We start from the raw sequence: 21,703 nt of genomic DNA, 5'->3' as shown, positions 1-21,703 counted from the left end.
TGCTAAATGTGAGTTACTGGTACACAAAGGATCATATTGAAGCACAAAAAAAAAGACTCTTCAGAGTTTTGTTTTTTAAAATTAATATTTACTCTATTAAAGTAATGAAGTTAAAAATCTAGTTCTTCCTAAATCCTTGAAGGTTAGCTTTAAGATCTTATTTTTCTATTTAAAAAATCTAACCATTGAAAAGATTTAAGGGTGCTTTAGTAGTATAACTAAATTCCCTTTAACTTGTTAAGCTGTATTTATAAATTAATATATTTGCTTTCCATTTTAGGTACTACTATTGTCTGACTTACCAAACAAAAACTTTCCAAAAACTTAAATAACCTTACTTACCTATGAAACTGAGTATATAGATGTGGAAGATTTTGAGTTCTCTTAAATTTGTCATTTGGTGTATAAACTTACTAATAAGTCTTCCACATAAAATTACAGTTAAACATTTTAGGTTAAAATCATAAAGCTGAGCTATTACTGGGATAAATTATCTAAAACATCCCAGGTACCTAAAAATCAAATATGTCCAGATGCCATAATGCAAAAATATTAATTCTACCTAGATCAAGCTCCTCCAGCGAGAGACGTGGCTCCTGTTGCTGGAGATGGGTGGCTGTGCACCAAGATCCTGCACAAAGCTGGGGTACACAAAGGGTAGCTTAGTCAAAAAAAATAGGAATGGTAAAAATATCACCAACTGACAGAGAAGCTGTATGGAAGCTTGCCATCTGCCTGGGGGTGGTTCTGGGTAGAAAAACAAAGTTAATGGATTCCTGAAGCCAGTACTGCATGCTTGTGGGGTCCAAATTTACAGCACCACATGGTGTAGGAATCTCAAGCCAAGAGTTCCCATAAAAATGGCCAATGTCTGGGGCCCTAGAGAAGCAAATGTAAAACTACACCACAAGGGACTTCTGTGTCTGCCCACAAAGGATTACTGTTATGGAAATTGTCCTCCTACCATAAACAACTAGAAAACCAGGCAAAATATATGGGGGGAAAAACTGTTTAAGGAAGGGCACCAGCGTGCAGACATAGAGGACTGTTATCCCGAGAGAAAGAGAAAGAGAAATGAGAGATCTGTGATTGCCTGGACGGAGCATTGCCCCGGACAGAGTGTTCAGGCTGGAGTTCAACCGGTGGGAATCCAGACAGAGCCTGACAGTCTCATTGAGCCGAAGGCGCAGAGACCAAAGTTCAAAGAGGCTGAGGCGGCTAGAATTTGTAGAGAAAAAGGGATAGGGAGAGAGTGTTGCATAGAGGAGCAGGGCTGGACAGCTGTACATGGGTCTCTGGCTGAGCACTGCTCTGTGAGTGCTGGGGAAAGAGCCGCGGGGAAGCACGAAGCCAAGCAGTTTTTGCAGCTCACACAGGTTGGGACTAGTCCTTCCTCCCACCAGCCTGCATGAAAGGACTTTGTAATATGTGGAACATCATGAGCATCCTCAGAAGTTTCTCACCTTAGAAGCAGGGCTAAGTTAACCCTACACTAAAAGCCACTCTGGACCCACCTTAACAAAGGGTAAAAGCAAGCCTCAAAAGGCTCAAATATCTATCATAATCTAATGGTGTGTCAGAACAAAGTGCAGCAGACTTTAAATGGATGCATTATCCAACAGTGTGAAATTCATTCTACAGGATATCCAATAAAAAAACCAGCAAGCAAACCAAGAAGCAGGGAAATACGACTAACAACCAGGAGAAAATTACATTTAAAATAAATAAGCGCGCCAGGGTGGCTCAGTCAATTAAGTGTCTGACTTCAGCTCAGGTCATGATCTTACAGTTCAGGAGTTCAAGCCCCACGTCAGGTTCTGTGATGACAGCTCAGAGCCTGGAACCTGCTTTGAATTCTATGTCTGCCTCTCTCTCTGCCCCTCCTGCCCCTCAAAAATAAATAAACATTAAAACATTTTTTAAAAAAGATAAATAAGTCCTGGGGATACAATGTATAGCATGGTGACTATACTTAACAATATTATATCATATATATGAAAGTTGCTAAGAGAGTGTATCTTAAAAGTTCTCATCACTCAAAAAAGTTTGTAACAGTGTGAGGTGACGGATATTAACTGAACTTATTGTGGTAATCATTTTACAATACATGCATATGTCTAATCATCATGTTGTATATCTAAACTAATACACTGTTTTATGTCAGTTATATCTCAATAACACTGGAAAAATACTTTATACACAAGTATTATGGAAATATCAAGAATAATTCAATATAAACTCAAATTATTTGAGCAGATAATGAAAATCCAAAATAAATTTTAGTAATTTTAACACTATGTAATCCCAACAGCAAATATAATAATAATTTCAAGAAAAGATACATAAGTAGCTTTTGAAATATGGCAAGCTATGTGTATATCAGCAATCTGTTGGTGGATTGTAGGAATATAACTTGAAATGTCATCAGTATAATTTTATAATCATTAACCTAAGTTAGCAGATCTCTATAATAAATATAATTTAGCAGATCTCTAATAAAATAATGCATTCTGGAGGCACGGAGGAGAAATACATTAATCAAAGCAAACCCAGAAATGACAGAAATAATAGAATTCGCAGGCATGGACTTTAAAACATCTATTATAACTACATTCTATATTTTCAAGAAACCAGAGGAAAGGTTGGATATATTAAGTAGAGACATAGAAGAATACCAAGAATGACCAAGAGTCATAATAAATTTGCTGGAGAACATTGGTGAAGACAATATCTTAGATACAGCCAGAGAGAAAAAGACATGTACAGAGGAATGAAAGTGAGAATAGCAAAAGACTTCTCAGGAGAAACTATAGAAGCCAAAGGGCCATGGAACAAACTCTTTAAAGTGCCTAACAGAAAACAAGCAAAAAACTCTCAACCTAGCATTCTCTACCTGCAGAAAATATTATTAAAAAATTAAGGCAACATAAAGACTTTACCTGACAAACTAAAGCTGGGAGATCTATCACCAGCAGAATGCTCTCTGCTCTCAGATCTTTGTCAATTCAGGCACCCCCGGTTCATGAGCTTCCCTCAAAGTCCAGTCCCCATCCACCATACTGTCTCAGGAGATGTACCTCTTCCTCACACACCCAGAAACAGGGACCACAATGCCATGAGGGGCTTTTTATTTCTCTGAAAAGAAAACTGTACCAAGGGAGAAGAAAACAACTCATTCATTGCTGGAGCAGAATCAAGAAATCTGAAATCCTCCTCTCAGAAGAAAGTTTCAGCAGTGTTGAAAGTAAAGATAAAGAAATTATGGCAATGGAAAAAAATCTGTGTTTCCTTCTCAAAACTTAAAGAGATGGCAATGACCTGTACCTTATGCCAATAAAAATATAAGCTATCATTTTTTTCTACTCATTCATCAACGAATATTGACTTGGCACTGGTCTGGTCCAGGCCCTGTTCCTCACAGGCTTCCCAGCATGACAGACTGAACCTCAGTAGTGGGGAGAACACCCTTGGCCTCTAAAATCCCTGCCTTCTCACCAGGTTTATGTCCAGTGACAGTGGAAAATCCCAGGCAGCTTTGCCCTCTGCACAGACTCTCCCAGAAGTCATGGAACTGAACTGGGGTGAGAACTGTTTTTTTCCGTCTCTCTGGAGGGGGAATGAGGCAAGACGAGAGCTGCTGGGTGTGTGGGAGGCTGGAAGCCAAGGACAAGGAAGGGAAAGGAAAAGAGACTATTGGCTTCTATGCCTCAACTTCACATCTATAAGAGTTAGACTATTTTGTGTCAACACTTGTAATTGGACTTCTCAATTTTACATCTCTTCAGTCTTTTAATATTAATTTTGTTTCTTACCTAGGCTACATCATGGTTAACATTTCAAAAACTTGCTGCACACTTCCAGCACTATGTTAAAGAAGGCTATTGCCTTAACGTATGAGGCACCAAAGAAATAGAAAAGCTGTAAGTAAATATATAACTTAGTGTCCTATTTTTATTTTAATAAGTGTTATACAACAATTTATTACTGTTGTAGCTAGAGTGATAAAAGAAACTATTTGTATTTTAAAATATGGTCATGCTCAAATCATTCTGCCTTATAAAACAGAGACATTTGGTTGTCCCTAGTTCTGCTAATATCTGAGTCAATGACATTTAACAACTTTTATGAAGTAGAAGTAGATTGATCTCTGGTAGAGCAGAGATGCAGAGCCAATTTAATACTTTAAATTTAAATACTTTCTACTTTAATAATATGAAACTAAAATAAAGGGAAAAGTTTATCACCACAAGGCAGAAGATATTCTGTAAGTGTTCAGATCTCTGTTGATAAATAAAGCAAAATAAATCAAGGTACTAGGAAAAGTTAAAAATCTTGAAACACATTACTTGAAATATTATTATAGTGGTATGTTCTAGAGATAGAGTTGTATATTATTATCATTGTATTGTTTGTATTACAGATATACTATATATTTATATATTATGTATTATTTAGAGATACAGTTGCATATTATAGTTGTATTATATTTTATTAAAGTGTATATTATAGAGATATACACATGATAACAATTAGGGGGCTTGAAATCTCAAAAAAATTGCATAAAGACCTTAAACTAGCAAGACATTTGGAACTGTTCCTCATTTCTGTGGAACTGCATTTACAAAAATGCAGTGTGTCTCTTGACAACACAGGAGATTTGTTATAAAGACATCATTCAAAACAAAAGTCAAACTCTGGGAACTCCATTTAAAATGAAGTAGAAAAAAATTCAAAAAGTGTCTACTTTTCTAGCCTTTAAAGTATCTCATATAGAAATCAATTGAGTCACTGCAAAAAAAAAAAAAAAAAAATCCAACCCATCACTTCTGCTGTGGACCTCTTGTGTGGGTTCTTGAGAATTCCACGTCATTATAGCATGACATTCTTCTCTCCACTAAAGGTATCCATCTGCCCATATAAAGGCATACATTAATTTCATGGTTCTTCCACTCAGGCTTTCAACATGCTCACCTTCAGTAGCTAGCAAAACTTCCACTAAACATGTAAGGTCTTGCAATAAGTCAATTATCAATCAGAGATTTGGGGGAACTTCTCAATACTTGACTTCAAGTATGAAGCATAGGTCAGTTTGGCGGTCACTGTTAACATTCATGTTTTCATTCAACAAGTATTCAGAGCACAGACTGTGAGGACACAAAGGTGAATCAGATGGAGAACCTTAGATGCTCACCCCTAAATGATGAGAGGGCAGGAACATGAAGAACCATTAGAAGCAACGAGTTCACAAGGAAAATACAGACAGCAGGCTGTTATCTGAGTTCAAACGAGGGATGCAATACTTGCTTTATAGTGATAGGAGGATGAAGGAGAAGGTGGGATACAGGATTCAGAACAGGCTTTGTAGAAGTAGGAGGATTTTTTCTGAGCTCTGATGAGCCCATGGGGTTTAGCCATTTTGAGACTGAAGAAAGAAGTATTTCAGTTAGAAATCACTCGGCACCATGAACACATCTCAGGAGCAGACAAGTCTACACAGGAATAAGCTGGAATAAGTGCTCCCACAGAAAGGAAGTGTCCAGCAGAATTTTTTCTGTCCTTGTTATGGGCTGAATTGTGTTCCCCAAAATTCATGTTGAAGGCTTAAGGCCCAGTACTACAGAATGTGACTATATTTGGAAATGGAGCCTTTTAAAGAGGAATATAATGAAGTTATTAGGGTAAGCTCTAATCCAATATGACTGGTGTGCTTAATAGAAGAGGAGATTAGGACACAGACACACACAGAGGAAAGACCATGTGAAGACACAGGGAGAAGACAAACATATACGAGCCAAGAAGAGAGGCCTCAGAAGAAACCCTGCCAACTCCTTGATCTTGGACTTCTAGCCTCCAGAACTGTGAGGAAATAAATTTCTATTGTTTAAGCCCAGTCACTCTGGTACTTTGTTATGGCAGCAAACTAATACAGTCGCCATCTAGACATTAGACTTTAGACATTCACCTGGTTTGGATCTGGCTTGATTTCCCAGCTCTCTATCTTGCTCCAGTTTACAACTCAGCCCAGACTCGTGGACCACTCATGGGGCATCTCACCAGCATGCCCTAACCCATTAGTCATGCATATGACACAAAGCAAAATACAGCAATAGAGGCAGCGATAAACATCTCCTGAAGCCCTACAAGGCATAGAGCATTCTGTAATTTAGCACTGGGTCACTGTATTAGTCTTCTTAGGCTGTGATGACAAAATATCATGGACTGGGTGGCTTTGATAACAAACATTTATTTTCTCACAGTTTTGGAGGCTAGAAGTCTCAGGTCAAGGTTGCAGCCAATCCAGCTTCTATTGAAATCTCTCTTGCTGGCTTGCAAATGGTCACCTTCTCACTATTTACTCATGTGGCCTTTCTTTGGTACGGGCATGCAGACACCATCCTCTTGGATTAGGACTCCACCCTTATGACCTCATTTAAGCTTCAATGTCTCCTAAAAGCCCTAGCTCCAAATGCAATTACATTAGGGATTAGAGCTTAACCATACAAATTGGGGACGGGGGCAATGCAATTCAGTCCACAAGAGCCACTGATATTTGTGTTGCAACTACTAATTAATAAGTACTTACAATATTCCAGGTACTGTTTTAAGGATTTTAGACACTGAATCCTTTTAATAAGTCTATAAGGAAGATACTACTATTGGACTGCTTTTCCAAATGAGGAAACTGAGGCACCAAGAGAGACATAACTATTAAGTGGTTGCACTGGGTTTTGAGCCTAGGCATTTAGATTTCAAAGTCCACATTTTTAATAGTTAATTGTACTCAACTGCCTCTAGGTTACATGTGGATAGAAATATATTCATAGTCTGCAAGGTATGCCAAAGGACTTATCATCCCCAAGGGGCCCCTGGGTGGCTCAGTCGGTTAAGCATCTGACTTGAGCTTAGGTCATGATCTCGCAGCCTGTGAGTTCAAGCCCTGCATCAGGCTCTGTGCTGACAGCTCAGAGCCTGGAGCCTGCTTCAGATTCTGTGTCTCCCTCTCTCTCTCTGCCCCTACCCTGCTCATGCTCTGTCTCTCTCTGTCTCAAAAAAATAAATAAATAAAAACATTAAAAATTTTTTTTCAAAAAAAAAGAAGAAAACCATGAACGTCATTTCAGAAACCTGGAGACTAAAATAAGAAATACCAAACAAGTCAAACAACACTTCCAGAGAAGAAAGTAAAAAGAACAAAATCACTATTGAAAAATGGATATTTTATCTGAAATTAAAGATAAAGTGGTGAAGTTCCCTATATGAGCAGAAATAAAAACTAAATCCGCATGTTGACCTCTCAGAACAAAATGCAGGAAGAATATTAAAGACAAAGGGAAAATATTAGAGTTCCTGTGTGAGTAAGGCTGGGTGCTAAGGAACCCATAGCAGGCATAGAGAGTGGGGTGTGGCCAGTATGCACTTCATTCTTGCCCATTCTTCACAAATTTCAGCTTCAGTGGGCAGAGAACACTGGTTTGGTAGGGGAATCAGTTCTGTCTTGTCAACAGGAGGAGGTGAATAGATTAGGGGGAAAATAGCTAGACTAGAATTTTATTACAGTCTCTGGAACTATCTCAAATATAGTATTTAAAAGGACTTGTGATGCTAAGTGAAATAAGCCATACAGAGAAAGACAGATACCATATGGTTTCACTCTTATGTGGATCCTGAGAAACTTAACAGAAACCCATGGGGGTGGGGAAGGAAAAAAAAATAAATAAAAGAGGTTAGAGTGGGAGAGAGCCAAAGCATAAGAGACTGTTAAAAACTGAGAACAAACTGAGGGTTGATGGGGGGTGGGAGGGAGGGGAGGGTGGGTGATGGGTATTGAGGAGGGCACCTTTTGGGATGAGCACTGGGTGTTGTATGGAAACCAATTTGACAATAAATTTCATATATTGAAAAAAAATAAGATATATACTTGAAAAATAAATAAATAAATAAATAAATAAATAAATAAATAAATAAATAAAAGGACTAACTCTCCAGGGCGTCTGGGTGGCTCAGTCAGTTGGGCATCCAACTCTTGATTTTGGCTCGGGTGATGATCCCAGGGTCATGGGATCAAGTCCCACACTGGGCTCCATGCTGAGCATGGAGTCTGCTTGAGATTTTCTTGCTCCCTCTGCCCCACTCCTGCTCACATGCATGCACACACACACTCTCTCTCTCTTTCTCTCAAATAAAAATTTATAAATAAATAAATAAAATGAAAGGACTGACTCTGAAGTAATGCAAATATATTATTTGTAATTCTATTCACATTTTCCTCAACTTTAGTCTTGCTTCAGTTTTGGATAGATTCCCCAACCATGTTTTTTATTGAAGATAATTAAAGCATAAATCAATCAGTGAACAAGCTTCACTGATCAGCATCATTTGTTTATTCCAAAAATATTTATTGAGCATCCACTAAGAGTAAGATGCTTTGTGGAAAATTTTAGAGTTAAGAGCTATGAAAACATACAACAGGACAACGGATAATGAGTTTAAATGGTTTAGACAGAATGATCCAGGCAGAGCATTCAGCAAGTGCAAAGGCCCTGAGCCAGGTCTGCATTTATGTTTGAATAACCAAGTAGATCTGGAACACAGTGTGCCTGGAAGACAGTGACTGGGGAGAAGGAAGCAGGGGTCAGATTATATGAGGCAATTTTAGAGTCGGGTAGGAGTTTGGACTTTATTCTAAATCCAATGGGAACCTCCTGGAGGATTTTAAGCAGAGGAACAACATGAGTTGATTGATTTTTTTTAAAAGGTCATTCTGGGTGCTTAGTGGAAAATGGATTGAGGGATAAAAATTAAAGAACGGAAAGGAGTTAAATTGTTTTCCCACCAATTAAAGAGAATTGATGACAGTTTTGACTAAAGCTAACAGTAGAGTCGGAGAGAGGCAAACAGATTTGAGATACAACTTGAGGGTAAAGTTTTATTGGTGCATTGGATCTAGTGAATGAAGGAGGAAGAGAAGAATCAAGGATAACTTCAAGATTTTGGCCAGTCCACTGGAAGGGTATCACTACTTGAGGTAGGTAAAAAGATGGGGAGAAACAGGAAAATCAAACACCCCATATTGGGCATATGTTATTTTGAGATACTTATTATACCTGCCAATGGAGATGGATACGACAGGTAAGAAGTCAGATGAAATCTGTGGTTCAGGGAAGAAATCATGAGAGAGATGGCTATTTTAGAGTCACTGAACTTTAGACACTACCAACATCTATCGGCTTCCAAGAGAGAACCACCTCTGTAAAGAAGGAAATGAGGAAAGAGAGTCCTGGTGCAGGCCAGCATGAATGTTCCAGAAGACGCAGAGAATCCAGCAAAGGAAACTGGGAAGTAGTAGCTTCGGAGGTAGAAAGAGGACCAGGGAGTATCCGTCCCAAACAGAGTGGACAACTATATCAGATGAGGATGACATTTGGCATTGAGTTTAGTTTTAGTAACAGGAGCCTTGGAGTGGGTTTGAGAGTAAATGGAAATGGAAAAAGTGGGGACACAAAGTACAGATAATTATTTCAAGTAGCTGTTGTGAATGGGGATTAAAGAAATGAGATGGTGGCTGAAGGGGACTTGGAGTGAGGTAGAGGAGAATTATCTAGGATGATAGATACCAGAGGTGAAAAGATGGTGATGAGGATGATCGAGCAGAGAGGGAGAAAGAGAGGATGCAGAAGCCCTTGAGTAGCAGGAAGGGACAACATGCAGAGCACGGGCAGAGGTTTGGCTTTGCATGGACGGGGACCCTTTCCCTGTGCTGCAATAGGACAGAAGCCAGCAGACGTGAGTACCTAATGGTGAGGTGATGAGGAAGTTCCCATCTAACTGTTTCCATTTTCTTCATGAATTACGAGGCTAAGTCATCAGTTAGAAGTGAAGATGCAGGAAGAAGATGAGGATCGGGTTAGGAATTGAAGAGAGGAAAGGGAACAATATAAATGTCTTAGCAGAAAATGTGGGGGTTTCCAGGAAGTGTCCAGAGCCCATAGAAACCTGTGACTCATCTTAAAAATGAGACTCACCAGCACTGTTGTGCAACTTTCTACAGTATTAAGTTGCACAAGTGTAGTTGGGATGGAGGACGGACGCTTTGCCAGCTGAATAAGTGGAGAGAGAATGGAGAAACGGAGTCAAGGCCAGTTGGTGCGGAGGCAGTTACAGAGTTGGACGGTGGAGTCTGAGGCTGGGCAACAAGGGGAGAAGAATACTTGAAAAATGATGCTCAACAGATGGGTACCCCCAATAAGATAAAACCATTTGGAATAAAGCATTTTAGTAAGTAGGCCAGAGGATAACGAGTCATGGCCAGAGAGTGAAATGCTTAAATTTGAGATTTCAGAGATACTTCCCACCCCCTTAGCCTCCCCTTATGAGTAGGCAGAGTAAGTAACCATCTGTGGAGTGAGGTTACAGAAATAACAAGAAAGGTTCATTGTCTTCACCTTGCCCAGAATACATCCCCCTACTTCTTCACAGTTGGCTGAAATTGCATAATTAAAAAGCCATTTCTCCATCATCAAGTGACTTCCTGTTAAAATGTAAACCCTGTGGGAGAGATGACTTATGCCCCCCCCCCCAGGCAGGCACACCTCATCCACTCCTTTCAGTAATTAGTAAGCACCTCTCAGCAATGCTGCTCCCAACGGTGACATTCTCACAACCTCACCCTTAGGTGAGAGTAAATTTATCAGATTATTTATAGAGCACAGGTTTTTATGTGGAAAAGAGCTTGATATATCAAGCACCTGAACCAGAAAGTTTGGGCCTTCACAATTTATCTGGGCCTGCATTGTTTCCCTAAAGTTAGAGCATAGCTAAAAGTTTTATAAAAGGGGGCAAAAAGCAGAAATATGGATTGAATCAACATTGGAATTCTGCATTAAACAATTTATTGTAAAGAAATAGAGATGATCTATTAAGATGTTTGAATAAGAATGTTTATGGGGCACCTGGGTGGCTCAGTTGGTTAAGCTTCGACTTCAGCTCGGGCCATGATCTCAGGGTCTGTGAATTCGAGCCCTGCTGTGTGCTGACAGCTCAGGGCCTGGAGCCTGCTTCGGATTCTGTGTCTCCCTTTCTTTCTGCCCCTCCCCTGCTCATACTCTCTCTCTTTCTTAAAAATACATAAACATTAAAAATTTTTGAAAAAAAAAAAAGAATGTTTAACACGATACTACTTATAATATCAAAACATGGAAAACAATTTTAATACTAAGAAATAGGAGGGGTGTCTGGGTGGCTCAGTCACTTAAGTGTCCGACTCTTGATTTTGGCTCAGGTCATGATCTCACAGTTTGTGGGATCAAGCCCCACATTGGGATTTTCTCTCTCCCTCTCTCAAAATAAATAAATAAACTTTCTTTAAAAAATAGGAGATTGGCTAAGAAAAATATAGTCATCCACAGAGAGAATCCTAATGCAGGAATATTCATTGGGATATTGCCTACTTGGAAAAGAAAGTGCTTTTCCTTTTTTTTAAATTTAAAATCATATAAATAAATAAAAAGGAAAAAAGGAAAAACTATCAAACTTTTAGCATTTTGTATCTGTAGGGTGGGACTGTGGGTGGTTCTTAGTTTATTTTGTTTTTTCTGTCTTTGTGCTTCACTATGTTTTTGTGTGAAAGCAAAACTAAATGTGAGCATATTTGGTCAACAAAGAAAATATCCAATTTGATTTTATTTCCTAGCTGTGCAGAATATACATATATACCAGCCTCAGAATTCTGCTGTAAGACTTAATTAACTTTAACAAATAAAGCTTTTAATTCACAATATTTATTCTGACAGCATCTATCACAAAGAAGCAGTTGACTCAAACTGAATTACTTGATTATAAAATTATTCTTGTCAGAAAATAATGGTGCCCATGAATAGACAAGAAGGTACAACATTCTTTTTCTAATATATGTTTTTTCTGATAACCAAATTATCCTGCTATGGGAAATGTAGTTAATGCAGTAGCGTGAGCTGGAAGACACACACTATTGTAAGGCTTGGTAAAAATAGTTCTGGCATCTTCCTGGAGTCAGAGTGGGAACATTCAGGGAGGAAATGGCAGGTGATAACTGCAGTGACCACCATCCATCCTGCTGGACACAGGGATCAGCAGGCAGCACTGTAGTGTCCTGTCCTTCTATCTCATTTCCTGTGCTGCTTTCTGCTTTAAACTCCAACAAATGAAAGGAGGGAGAGAAAGATAGGCAATGAATCTGAAGGTGGAAAAAGCAGAGAATATTTAAAAAGAAAAAAAAATACTTAAAAAGAAACGGGTGATTCAATAGGTTGAGCGTCTGACTCAATTTCGTCACAGGTCATGATCCCAGGGTTGTGAGATCAAGCCCTGTGTCAGTCTGTGTGCTGAGTGTGGGGCCTGCTTAAGATTCTTTCTTTCTCTTTCTCTTTCTCCCTCTGCCCCTCTCCTCTGCTCACTCTCTCTAAAATGAAAAAAAAAGAAAGAAAGAAAGAAAGAAAGAAAGAAAGAAAGAAAGAAAGAGGAAGGAAAGAAAGAAAAGGAAGAGAAGAAAGAAAAAGAGAAAGAAAGAAAGAAAGAAAGAAAGAAAGAAAGAAAGAAAGAAAGAAAAGAAAAGAAAGAAAAGAAAGAAAGAAAGGAAGGAAGGAAGGAAGGAAGGAAGGAAGAGAAAGAAAGAAAGAAAGAGAAAGAAAGAAAGAAAGAAAGAAAGAAAGAAAGAAAGAAAGAAAAGAAAGAAAAGAAAGAAAGAAAGAAAAGAAAGAAAAGAAAGAAAGAAAGAAAGAAAGAAAAGAAAGAAAGAAAGAAAGAAAAAGAAAAATGGGAGGTAAGAGGAAGAGGACCATGTCACTTATTGTATTCCTATTGGAATAAAGGAGGGAGGGTGATTACTTCTATAATAAATAAGACATTCATTTATTTATTCATTCTCTCAACAAACATGGACTAGGCCCCCACAATGGCCCAGGTCCTATGTTATGATAAGAAAGAAAAGCATTCTTCTATCCCAGTGAACACAACCAGACCACTGTTCTAGAATGTACTTTTTGCTATTCCTCTGCTCACAACTTCATGACCTTGCTCCATGAGTTTGGCTCATGATTTTCCAGCCCCTAGAATCACAAGTTCCTCCATGTTGCGTCACCAAGTCCTAATTGTTCTTTGCTGCTTATCTGCTTGAAGTCACCTTTAACTTTTCCTTCCAGGCTATGTGCATATTTCTTCTTTGAACTCCTATTTACAGTGAGTACTATGTTTACATGTCAGAATGAAACTATTCTCTATTTGTGTATTTTCTACTCAGTGTGTAAAGTGGGTCTTGTGGATTCTTCACACTAACACAGAAATTGACATGTGGTGAATACTGATTGATAAACACACTATTATGGTAGTTGACTGTATGATTACAGGGATTGTGTGATAACCAGGGATAAATCAGTAAACCCTGACTGTTAGACACACCATTATTGTCTTTAGTAACTAAGAAGTAACACAAAGCAGGTGATGATCACCTGATTGTAGCAAGGATTTATAGAAATAGGTTGACTTCATTTATTTACTCATTCATTCAATAAATATTTATTAAAGATTCATTCATTCAGAAGATTCATTCCCTCCCTTTCTGGTTGTTTTGCCTAAAACTGAAAGGGGGGGAGTAAAATTCCAAAAATAGAATAGAAAAAGATAGAAATAGAAAATAGAAAACGATCAACACAATAAGCTAATGACTACTTGGCTAAAGCCACTCTACCTACCAATGCTTCCTTCTGCACAAAAACACGTGTTGGGTGTATATTTACTTAGGGAAACTCCAAGAAATATTTCTTTTTTTTTTAAGTTTGTTTATTTTGAGAGAGAGCAAGCACAAGTGTGGAAGGGGTAGAGAGAGAGGGAGAGAGAATCCCAAGCAGGCTCCTTGCTATCAGCACAGAGTCTGACATGAGGCTCAAACTCACTAACCTCAAGACCATGACCTGAGCCAAAGTAGAGTTGAATATTTAACTGACTCAGCCACCCAGGGGCCCCAATTCCAAGAAACATTCCAAACACTTTGGGGGAGGGGGACCAGAGAGGACAAGGTATCTTATTCTTTTTCAAATTTTGATACAAGAAAAAAATTGCAGAGGGACTGATATTGCAAAACTGAAGCTAGTCATCGTCAGGCTCATCAATGTTGACACCAAACATTGATTTCACATCTCTATGAACTGTGACAAGGTAATAAGTGTAGAGTAACATGAATAAAATACAGACCCTGCTCAGGAGAAGCTTAAATACCTCCATGGAGAAAGATAAGAACATCACCCATAAGTTTGATATGGAGGGGTTTGAAAGTATCATCCATCACCCAAGAGAATGCAGTCTTAACCAGTCACTCCCCAAAGACACATACCCTGGTCAGGGGAACATAGAAATGTGTCTCAATTTCCCAGTTCAATGACCAACCAGTTCACACAGATGCTGTTCCATTCAGATGTTCACTATGAGCCCCTTCAACTTCTAGTTTCTCACTCTTTTCTTCCTTTACCCTCTGGGGTCTTTTTACCCATCCACCTTCCTTCTGCTAGATCCCTAAGACACTGGACTTCACTGGGCTCCATCCTGCCAGGACAGCCACAGGCCCACACTGGCTTATGTCTTTCATGTTCAGCCCACAAGACAAACAAAACCTTTCCCTTCCTGTTAGTGACACCATCTCTGTAATCTGTAAGCCAGGTAGAAAGTAGGAGGACCAATGAGAAGAAACATGTCCTGCAGCATATCTAGAGCTAAATATAATTCAGAGAAGAAATTATTGAAAAAGTATGTATTTAATAGAAATAACTTTGCCTCTGAGAAATAAAAATTAAAAATAACAGTGACTAAAACAGGATAAAGGCATATTCCCCTTCTTATGTAAAATTCCACTGGTAAGTATCCAGTCCAGGGTCTACTCCATGAAATTCTTAGAGACCCAGCTCCTTTCAGCTTACTGCTCTATCATCTTGAGGATGTGGCCGTGGCCTTCATGGTCCAAGATAGCAGCTGGATCCCCTGCCATTACATTCTTATTCCAGACAGAAGGATAGAGGTTGGGGCAAAGAGAAGAGACAAGGGGTACAGGTAAGTTACTGTTGTTTTTTCATTTTTTTATTTTTTACAAATGATAATGCTTTATTACAGAAAAGGCATCCCAAATATAGGATTCCATAAATGCTAGTAGATGAAGAAGTATAACCTTAAAGGTACATACAAACTAACGAGGCAAAACCTACAGGCTTTTTGCCTTTAAGAGAAAATATAATGTTCTCCTGGAGAGGTGATCCCACCCAGAGCATGAATTGTGGCTGCACCTCTCATGAAGACATCAGGCTTGCTTTCTGAACTCACTATGTCCATTTTAACAATTTCAAAGTGATGGCAAGAAGTGGCATTGAATACATTACTAAAATCCCTTGATTCTTAACTTTCTATTGACACTCAATAAAAAAAAAGATTCCATGTCATGGTTCATGACAGAGTTTGAGTTAAACCTGATTGTTTGTCCTTACAGAGGGGCCCAGCGGAACACTATTTGCAAATCTATTTTTCCTGGGCTTGTGCCACAATATTGTGATAGATTCGTATACATTGGGTATCACACTGTTCTCTCGGAATTTAGTTTAAAATAATATTTGGGGTGCCTGGGTGGGTCAGTCAGTTAAGCGACCAACTTTGGCTCAGGTCATGATCTCACAGTCCATGAGTTCCAGCCCCACATCGGGCTCTGTGCTGACAGCTCAGAGCCTGGAGCCTGCTTCAGATTCTGTGTCTCCCTCTCTCTCTGCCCCTCCCCTGCTCATGATCTGTCTCTCTCTGTCTCAAAAATAAATTAAAAAAAATTTTTTAAAAACCTATAAAATAATATTGGCTGTTGCATGCTGTGCAGTAAATCCAGATACTTTCTAGCTCCCTTACTCTTCTTACCGTCATTCTTTCAATACCTTTCCTTCACTTTGGAGAAACCATTAAGTAATCTAACCTGACACATTTTAACACTGCTTCTCTGCCCACTCTCCAACTCCTCAAGGCCAACGCAAACACAAACTCACATTCTAAACCTCAAATTCAGGTTCGAATTGGCTGGCCAAGCTGCCTTGGAATAAGATATTCTGGGTAAAACCATTTTCTTATGAAAATGTTTCTGTATAAACAGCCTTGCTTATTTAGGCACCTAGAAAAAAACACCAAACCCGAGTTCCACCTTTTTTATTAGAAACACCTCTTCACCAGCTGGTCAGTAACTACAGGTCAGTTGTCTTTTGAGGAAGGTTCCCAGAGGTCACCATATGATAATCCTACTTATATCTCATTGGTCAGGACTTCATCGCCTGGTTACTCCAAGCCAAAATAAGCTGGCAAATGGAGTCTTTCTATGGAAGAAAGAGAGAATGGATATTGTAGGAGAACTGGCTTCTCAGCCACAAATAGCAAACAAGATGTTTTGGGAGTAAAAGTAGAAAAAGATCAATTTGAAATTAGGAGAACTGAGGATCATTTTATGAAAGAAAGTTGGGTCTTGAAAGTTGTACTATTTGGACTGGCAGAAATGGAGAGGACAAACCAGGTAGAGTGAATATAATGAACAAATGGACAGAGGTGGGTACATGTACACCCATGCATTCTTTCATTTCCTTTATTTACTCAATCTAAAAATATTTTGTATTATAGAACTTTTCAGTGATACATAACTATAGAAAGAATAATATAATAATGGACCTTCAGGGCTCATCAACTGTTCCGACTAGTTTGGAAATGATCAATAAACATTTATCAAATAGGTTTTCAACTAAGAATACAGAAATGACTAAAATGCAATGGCCCTAAGGAACTTCTGGCAGAGTGGGTATGTCCAAAGGAATAATGCATTGAAGGAAATGAATGAATGTTTGGTGAAGTTGGGTGGTAAAACAGCAGCAAATGTAACCAGGATATACATGTGTTAATTCTCTACTCTGTTCCAGTCACTGGGCTTAAGGAACTTGTATAAAAAGCTCAGTGTTAGCCCTGTGAGTATTTACAGTCCTGCAGATGTGTTCACAGTCCAGTGGAAATAAATAGCCACAAATCATGAAGGCCTGGACTATCATGTGGTGGAATATGAGCAGGCAATACTCAGGCAATAGGAAATTATCAGAAGTAGTAGTTTGACCAGGAAAATGACAGAGTATTAAATCCATGTTTTAGAAAAGTAATTAGTACTGGAATGAGGGATAGAGTATAAAGAGAAAAAAAAAAAAAAAGAAAATGGCTAATGAGTAAAAGTGCATTTCAGGGGCACCTGGTTGGTTCAGTCGGTTAAGCATCCAACTTTGGCTCAGGTCATGATCTCACAGTCTGTGAGTTCGAGCCCCACATCAGGCTCTGTGCTGACAGCTCAAAGCCTGGAGCCTGCTTCAGATTCTGTCTCCCTCTCTCTTTGCTCCTCCCCTGTTCTCTCTCTCTCAAAAATAAATAAACATTAAAAATAATAATAAAAATTTCTTTAAAAAGTTCATTCCAAAACAACCTGAGTAAAAGGAAAAGAGAAGAGAATTAATGTATTTTGATGTCTACATTGTCCCATGCATAGTGGTTTGTCCTTTACACATATTATGCCTTACACCAATCTTCATGACCATCCCAAGAGGAGGGTGTCATCACCCGGATTTTTAGATGAGGAAGTAGAGGCCCAGAGAGTGACTTTTCCTGGGCTCTATTCATAGGTTGCAGTGGAATCAGAATTTGAATCTATTCTGCTGGACTCCATATTTCCAGCTGCACCACATGCCTCCAAGTCTTGAAGTGTAGAAGCAGCGGAAGGAGTAGGGAGGAGAGCACGGATGGTAGGCTGCTCCTGAAGAACGGACCTGGGTGAGAAACAAAGTTGCATGGATGGAGAAGAGGGAGAGATCGGGGGTATCAAAGACCACCAAAGACTCCAGGCTGAGTGTTGGGACAATGGTAATGTGCTTATCTGAGATATATGAGACAAAACAGAGAGAGTTTGGGAACAGATAATGCATTTGAATTTGAAGGTGTTGAACTGGAATTGATGTCTAGCAAACAGTTGTAAACTTCGGTCTGAAACTGAGGAAGACACCAAGTCCCTACACATACATGTAAAAGGTGCCAGTGTGGTGTGACAGCAGCAGTTCAGCATTTGTGAGGTCTCCGGAGAAAAAGGGACATGGTGAGAGAAACAAGTGCCTGCGTGAGAACCTTAGTTAACACCCTTATTGCTTGGATACAACAAGGAACCAGAACAAGATCTGGAAAAGGGCTGCCAGAAAACAGGAGAAACAGGAACGTAGCACATCACAGGAACTGTAGAAGGTGACAGTCCCGAAGTTCACAAGTAGCTGAGCGGTGAGAGGGTCATCAGTGATGTCTTCAGGAACAGTGACCTCTTGCAGAGCGTCAGGTAGGGAGGGAGCAGAACAATGGTGGGCTAGGAGGAGAGAACAGAGACCAGCTGGTGTGTCCTCCATGGAGAAATTGTCATTGAAGAGAAGGAAAAATTAAGACTGAAGCAGGATAGGAGATGCCCGGCTGGAGGAAAGCTTTTCTTTTTAGAATGAACGGTATTGGTCTGCTTGGGAACAGAGAGAGAGGTGCTGTGGAGAAGCCAGACACATTTTTTCTGGGCCAAGAAAGAAAGAAGGGAGGCCAAAGGGAAAGGTGAGAGAAAATGTGAACATCATTGCATTTTTCGATGTACTTGGGCAGGTTTCCAGGAATTTGAGAGTTACGGTGATGAGTGGAGTAAAGTGCAAGGGCATGCTTCTGACTGGAGGAGAGTGAAAAGGTTTGGAGCAGACGCATAAAAGGACCAGCAGGTGAGGCTGAACAGCACTGGGCCTGGGCAGGGGCCAGGGTGGGGATACTGACAGACTGTGGCACACGAAGCACAGCTTGGATACAACAAGCTGTATGGGGCTCAGGGAGGCTAGGGTGATGGTAAGAGCTTAGCTGCAAAGAAAATTTGTGGCCTCAGAAGCCTCAGACTAACCCATGGAGCCAGGCGAGGGAGGAAATTTCCTTCAGGGCAGAAACTGCGTCTGATGCCTTAGTACATCTCTCAACTGCTGGCACGAGGTAGCTTCTCCATAAATGTTTCATCATAAATGAACATGCTGAGTACAAGATACAAGGTTTCAAGAAAGTGCCCACCGGGTAATACAGACAGATCCAGGGGAAGAGAGGTGACGTGAGGCCAAGGCAGTCAGGCAGTTGAGAGAATACTATTCAGAAAGTTCCTCTTGGTTTATTTCCCCCACTAGCGTCTTGTTCTTCTGTCCTCTTTCTGTGTGCAACTTTATCAGAGTTAACTCCTCCTCTTTGCACCTGGCACTGTGTCTTGTGTCTTGCACAGAGTAGACATTCAATGCATGTTTATGGGATTGGATGCAAAGCAAGTCGTGATTGGTATTTTGTGGTGGTTGTTTATTTTGGGAAGCATAAAGCCTGCTGAATGTGGGAATGGCTGCTTCTGCTTCCTTTCACCATCCCTTGGCCTCGTCATGCCATCTGTCCTGCTCATTTCACAGCTACCTGGGTTACCTTTTGGCTTCCATTCCCTCAGCCTCAGCTGGCCTTAAAACAAGTGCCCCTTACCATTGCAGCACTGGGGTAGCCCAGCCTGGATCCTGCATGCTGTTTCCCACCCTGCCTCCTCACAGAGGACTTCTCCCCACAGTGCTCAGGACTCCTCCCCAGGGTGCTCACTATTGCCTTGCTCCATCTTGACTACCTTCCACCAGGATTGGATCTCTTCTCAGTCTTGAGTAAATACTTGTCCCTGTTCAACCCAACCCTAGGCCGTTTGTGGATGACTTATCTACACAGTTAGCCCATTTCAGCAAGCAGAAGCTAGACCAGAACTGTTAGTAATCCTCAGGCCTTTTAAAACTGTTTTCTGGAATTCACAGACTACTTTTCCACCACAGAGGCCCTTTTCAGAGGTAGTTTAGGGGCATGAGATAGTCTAGGTGAAGATACGAGTACTGTGACAGGAGTCATAGAGAAGCATGGCTGTGTTATATATATTTCAAAACTTTTCAGTAATATCTTCTTCCCTGAGGGCTAAATAGTGTCATTACTTCCTTTCTTTCCTAAGTAAGCACACTTGTTATTACAAGTGAGAAAAATTAGCACAGAAAATAAAGAGTCAATCACCAGGCTAGACCAAAAAGCTGGACCCACCACTCCTGACTAGAACAGAAAGCAACCTATTGGATTTCTAACATCAGATTCTACCTTATCTTACTAAACATCGCAATGGGGGTGGGGCCTTATTCACATCATTAAGCTGAAGCTATTCAAATGAGTCTTGCTACTCACGACCAAAAGTTCTGTGTCTTGTGCGAAAAGTTTGACTAATTAAAGGCCATTTGAGACAAAATTAAATCTTTTATGTGTAAAAATTTTTCCCATTGTGTGTATAAATGACTGTTCTCGCTATTCCCTTGTAGATCAGCATTATTGAGCAATAGAGTTGAGTTGGATTCTTCTAGTCCAGTAGAAAAATCATGGAACTAGACAGACTGACCTCAAATCTACCACTTTCTGACTGTGTAAAAGTTAGATTTCCCCCTGTGCCACAGGAAAGCACTGGAAAAAGTTAGATTCCCTACCTATGCCACTAGAAAGGGACAAGGACGTTGCACTATCTCCCATATGGAGATTTTGTGAGTTCATTTCTTTAAAAAGTGCCTAGGAGGGGCACCTGGGTGGCTCAGTCGGTTAAGTGACCAACTCTTGATCTCAGCTCAGGTCATGATCTCATGACATGTGAGTTCAAGCCCCACATTGAGCTTTGTGCTGACAGTGTGGAGCCTACTTGGATTCTCTTTCTCTCTCTGTCCCTCCCCCACACTGCATGCACACACGAGTGTACTTTTTTCTCTCTCTCTCTCAAAATAAATAAACTTAACAAAATTTTTAAAGTACCCAGGAACGCACCTGGCATATAGTAGGTGTGTAAGGGGCTTCCCTTCCCTATCCCTCCCTTAGTTCCTGCCTTGTTTTCCTGAGCATAACTTTTTAAAGGACAAATAACATATTACGAAAGTGCTTCTGTACCCGTTCACAGTACAGAAATCATTTGGAATGTGTAAAATCAGGAACTCACTTTTGTGAAATTGTCTTACTTACATTGCCTAAAATTTTACTGGAACTATTTTATTTTTGTATGAAATATGTTTTTAAGTGCTTCCTAGTTGAGACAGCACTATGGGCATACATAAAGTCATACATACAACCTGGTGAGGCAGTTCAAGTTATTTGTCCCCATTTTATAGATGGGCAAACTAACACTCAGGGAGGTGAAGCACTTTGCTCAAGTTCATGCAACAAGTAAGGGCAGGAAGAGTGGAGCCCAGATCTCTCAATACCTCACCCCCATTACTTTCTCTTCCCAACTGCGCTGAGGTACCAATCTTCAAAAGCCCAGGGAGAAGCCATCTTTGTTAGATGAATTCATGACTTGCTATGGGGTATGAAAAGAACAATGTCCTTGACGAGGAAAGAGGGTGGAAATGTCAGTTGCCCCAAGTACCTAAGAATTTCCTCTATTACAATGCCAGCTTCCCATGGCCCTCCCCCAAAAGCCTAGTACAATTTCTGTATTATTGGAGAGTAAACACTTTGCCTTGGGGAGGACAGAAAAAATGGGAGGGGATTAAATAAATAAGAGATAAGAATCAGGGCAAAAGTCTTGTTCTTGAGGAGGTTC

This window comes from Neofelis nebulosa, chromosome 11, assembly GCF_028018385.1.
Source record: "Neofelis nebulosa isolate mNeoNeb1 chromosome 11, mNeoNeb1.pri, whole genome shotgun sequence".
Taxonomy (NCBI): domain Eukaryota; kingdom Metazoa; phylum Chordata; class Mammalia; order Carnivora; family Felidae; genus Neofelis; species Neofelis nebulosa.
The sequence above is the reverse complement of the archived record's forward strand: the minus strand, read 5'-3'. Positions refer to the sequence as shown.